This window comes from Cetorhinus maximus, chromosome 11 (genome assembly GCF_964194155.1).
Source record: "Cetorhinus maximus chromosome 11, sCetMax3.hap1.1, whole genome shotgun sequence".
Classification (NCBI taxonomy): Eukaryota; Metazoa; Chordata; class Chondrichthyes; order Lamniformes; family Cetorhinidae; genus Cetorhinus; species Cetorhinus maximus.
This window is the reverse complement of record NC_135889.1, coordinates 46,107,953-46,113,281: the sequence shown is the minus strand read 5'-3', so window position 1 is coordinate 46,113,281 and position 5,329 is coordinate 46,107,953.

The window sequence follows — 5,329 nt, the reverse complement described above, 5'->3', positions numbered from 1 at the left end:
CCTGCCAAATTCAAATATAGTTCATCAATCTTCGGTATCGGGTGTCTATCAAGTTTGGCCACTCTGTTTACAGTTAACTTATAGTCACCGCATAAGTGAACACTTTGGTCTGGCTTCAGTATGGGTGCTATGGGTGCCGCCCACTCGGAAGATTACACCGGTTGTAAGATACCCAACTTTTCCAGCCTGTTTATCTCAGCCTCAACCTTGTCCCATAGAGCCTAAGGAACTGGTCTGGTTCTGATAAATCTGGGGGTTGTGTTAGGGTCTACGTGGGTTTTGGCTTTTTGCCCACAAATCCTTCCTAGCTCATCACTGAAGATGGAAGTGCACCTTTATAACGTACCTGTAAGTTTCTCGTTCTGATTTGAAAAATCTCGGCACATTTCAATGTAATCTTTTTGAGCCAGTTGTGAACAATTAAACAGGGGCCTGCCCCAGCTACTACAATAAGGGGTAAATTTGCAGACTAGTCCCCATACTGCACCAAGACTTGACATATCCCTTTCACTCTTATTTCTTCACCCGTATATGTTTTTAATTTAGTGTCTGATTCTTCCACACTTAAAGGATGGACTCCTTTATTCAAGTATCTGAACGTATGTTCTCCTATGACAGACATTGGTGCCCCAGTATCGACCTTCATCTTGATGGGTTGTTCATTGATTCTAATGACTACCTGGATTGACTCGGTTCTACCCACCTTAAGGTTGTATAATGATTAGATGTCAGATTCTGCTTCCTCTGGTTTTTCAACGAGACAGATTTTGCGATTTCTACCCTTGTTTTTAAAATGCTGTCTCAGCCGATCTCTACAGTGCCGCACCATGTGACCATTGCAGTGGCAGAAAAAGCATTCGATATTTCTGAACTGTCGATCGCCTGCAGACTGCCTGGATGCATTTCTCTCGTTAATGTCATGGGTTTTCACTGTAGTACTGTTGTCCTTCAATGGTCTGTACATAGTGGGTGTTTCCCGTCTTTCTGCAGAGTCTGACATTTTCGCGCCTTTTGTAACTGGTCCTTCCCGCCTTACAAGATGGACGGTGCCATTTTGTGTATCTTTCATTGCCTCCGACTCTCTAACAGCGCTCTCCATGGCTGTTGCCAATTCTAATGCTTTACTGAAGTCTAGATTGGTCTCAGATAGCAATTGCTTTTGAATAGCATCCTCCCCGATACCACATATCAATGGTCTCTTAACATGTCATTAATTAAAGTTCCGAACTCACAATATTCCATTAATTCCTTTGAAGCAGCTACATAGTTAGCGATTGTCTCTCCTGGAAGCCTATTCCTGGAATTGGATTTAAAACGCTGCATAGTGACTGAGGGCTTTGGATTCAGGTGGTTTTCTACAATGTTTACTAACTTGTCGAAGGCCTTTGTATCAGGGGTGTTGTGTGACGTGAGGCTGCGGATCAGCCCATATGTTTTGCTCCCATATGCGGACAAAAGAATCACCCTCTTCTTGTCCTCCTCCATGATGTCATTAGGGGTAAAGAAGAACATTAGGCGTTCGACGTAATGAGACCAGTCATTGGAAATGGGATCAAATGGTTCAAGATGCCCAAACTGCGGCATACTCGATGACTAAAGAGACTGCACTTTCAAACAGCTTCAAGGTAGTGGTGAAGTAATGTAGCTGGCTCACCGCAGCTTTCTTGATTGTCCACAAGTGATCTTTTTTATCCTCATCGCCAGTTTTATGTTTTTGGTTATCAGGTTCACTTTGTCTGGCGTATGCTAGCTGCATCCTTGATATTAACACATTAGTTGGTGCTTGAAACAATACAGGCAGAGAGACCGATTAACTGAACAAAGACTGGTGGTTTATTGGAATTAAGAATGGAGCACTAACACCATGTGTGCCTCTTCAATCACCTCCAGCTTTAGACTTACAGTTACCCAAGAAGCCCGCGCTGTGTAGCAATTGGTCAATACAGTCACACAGTTAACTAACTACATTCTCTTAAAGGTACATAGCACTCCATTTTACCACAGCAGCCCATAGACAGTGCTTGTTCTGGCTAAGAGTTTAGCATTGTTAATGGACTCTGCCATTTTCACTTGCTGCTACAGGCATAATAAGTTTTGAACAAGCAGCCAGGTTAATAAAAAGAAACATAACTGCTATTGTGTTGATAACCTCAAGTATAGTAATTTCTCAAATCTTCAGGGTAATCGCCTCTTTTTTTTTCTGGAATTCCTAGACAATGATGATTAAGACGGAAGAAAAATTGGATGGTTTATAACAAATATTCATCTCATGGAAAGAATGAGTTAACTGTACAAATTTCATCTCAATGTATTTGGACGTCTGTAAAATAAAACCAAAAATAAGTTAAAAGGAAAAAATGGGAAGAGGTAGAGGAATAGTTTATGGAAACATAAGCAAAGAACTGGCTGACATTCCTCAGAGATCAGTCATGAATGGCGAACTTAGCAACTGTAAGTTTTCTTTAACAATTCTGAGACCAAGGAAGAACTAAATTACTGACTAGATATATCGGTGGGGGCGAATATATTTTGAGCAAGGTGTGGATCGAGCATTGAAGTGTGTAGCCTTGGGTTCTTGCTCCAACTGCTTCACAGCTTTCTGTGGGGGTATGTCTGTATCCACGGATTCTGAACATTGCGACATAAAGCAGACTGTATTCCACCATGTTTAACTAAAATGCTGCCTTTGTAATGATGCTGATATTTAATTTGCCCTGTTAAACCTGAAGATTCTAATCATTTCTCATGTTCTGGATAAATCGCTGGTTCATTGTCACTCAAACTTAGAAAATGAAAAGAAATTGCAGTGGTGGGGAAGAGCAGGCCAAACTGTAGCTGGGGTTTCCAAGGTTTTGAGACACACATTCTGTAATATCCTGACATTCTGTCTATGCAATGGGGCCCTGAAAAGAAGAATGTAGAAGAGTGTCTGGTCCTTCGAGCAGAACAGGTAAAAGTGAACGGAATGCAAATACTGTCTGACTCTTGTCGCAACTTTATTGTTGATCTCCTGTACTTCTGAAAGAAAACAGAACCTCTTTAGGGCTTTTTGTAATTCATGGTTGGGGTATACATGGGTAGATACATTTGTCTACTAGAACACTTCACAGAAATAGGCCATGGTTGTTTATGAAGAAAAGAATTAATGTAGTTCAACTTTGTTTAAATTATCTACATAATTTTGAAATTCCTTGCATCCTTCTGTTGTAAAGAAAAAGACTCATAAGGAAAAACACCCATAGCAGAGTATGTTTTCAGACGAGCATAAGCTCTTCCCTGAAAATTTTAAAACATTGCACTTAAAAGATGATGATTGATCTTGTCTCAAGATTGTATCCTTGATTTTTTTGGCTTACCAGATGTAACCTTGTTCAAAGCTTTCGGGAAGCTGGTTCTCATTCACAAGTTAACCCCTGAGCTCACTGTGTCATAGCTCTGCAAACTCTTTTAGTATACATCTCAGTTCAGGACCTCTAATATTTAGACTCGGCCTCTTGTGAATCCCTCCACTCCAACATTGTAATGCTCCAATGAGTTTCATTGTCATCCAAAAAATCTCAATACAAACTCTGAATTCTCTCCCGAAACCTTTCAACCAGGCATTTATTAATTATCTCCTAATACTGAATTTTCCCACTATTACTTGGCATCTATTTCCCCAATTCCCCACCTCCCTGACCCCCATCATTTTTTCTTGTGTGAGAAATGTCTTGGGCCACATATTACATCAGAGACACAAGCTGACATAGAATTCACTCTTTCAGTGACGCTCTGCTGTACTTGTACCTCATTTGTATATTTGAGGGGCAGCCCATCCCACCAATAATCTGCTGCCCTTGTTCCTTAATGAAGCTTTTCAGCATGTACAGTCTTTCAAGATCTTGGCGCTCCTTCAATTCTGGCCTCATGTGCATCCCAGATTTTAATTTCTCCACCATTGCTGACCATGGGTGCAATCATCCCAGATTTGCATTTTAGCCGCCGGCCGCAATGACGGGTTTTCATGTTTTCATGCATTCCCGGGAACCACGCCGCTTCGATGGTGGATGGGCTCTCATTCGCCCGCCTGCCTTCAACTCGCCGCTTGATCACGCCGGGCGCCATATTTAAAGTCCAACCATGCGCACACATCTCAGTGCTTCCAGACCACGACTGCTGCAGGGAAGATGTCCACAAAAGCTAGAAAGGCTGCAGCCCCCAGGTTTAGCGACGTGTCACTGGAATGCCTTTTGGATTCCATAGAAACCTGCTGGGATGTTCTCTACCCCCGCTCTGGCCGCAGGATGGGCAGTGGCGTGACCAACCAGGCTCGAGAGGCAATGTCAGCGGTGGTCAGCGCCAATGCCTTGCAAAAGTGGACAGCCACCTAGTGCCACAAGAGAATGAATGATCTCCTCCAATCCACCAGGGTAAGTCACTCTTCTCATCACTCTCAGCTCACACACTCACAAACCCATCACATATCCAAAGGAGACTCACTCACTGCCAGTTCAAGGGACTTCACCATTCACTCTCTCACACTCACTGTCATTGTCTTCATCCCATCCATGGGACCACTCACCGCCCACAAATGCCAGGCATACTTATCATCTGGCCTGGCAGGTGTCCTGCTTACACTCTCTCCATCTGTTTTCATGCAGGGCAAGCTGGCACCCAACAAGAGGGAGAGGTTGCAGACTGGTGGAGGAATACCTGAAATCAAGGTCTTCAAGGACTTTGAAAACAGAGCCATCCAGCTGGCCGGCGACAAGCTGGGCCGGCCTTGTGCTGACGGTGAGGTTGGTGCTGCTCAACCAAGTGAGGGTCCAGCAGTGCAACATCCATCAGACAACCATGCCGTGAGTGATGTGTCCTGTTTCACAGGCCACTGCCATGCACTAATTATCTCTCCTTGCTTTCACAGGCACATCTGGGAAGCAGCCAATGGAGTCCATGACCCAGGGCCTCCAATCAAGCCCTGAAGAAACATCTGAAGAGGAATCTGGAGACACTCTCCCTGAAGTCCCATCACAGCGCTCACCCACACCTTCCACTAGTGCACAGGCACACACCTCGGTGGGACCTAGCTTTACAGTAGCCTTGGGATCACAATCTGGTGAGCACATCACACTGTCTGATCCACAGCAGGTGGCGGCAGGGAATTCCCAGGTCTCCGGCACTCGGAGGACCGCTGGAGACCAGAAATTTGCTGAGTCCGAGTCAGATGATGAGCCTCTGGACTCGGTCATGTCACAGTTGCTGGAGCTGCAAAGGAAAGCTCGGGAACATCAGGAAGGGATGTCCGCTGCACTCCTCAGATTTCAAAACACGATGGAGGAGTCTGTCTGCC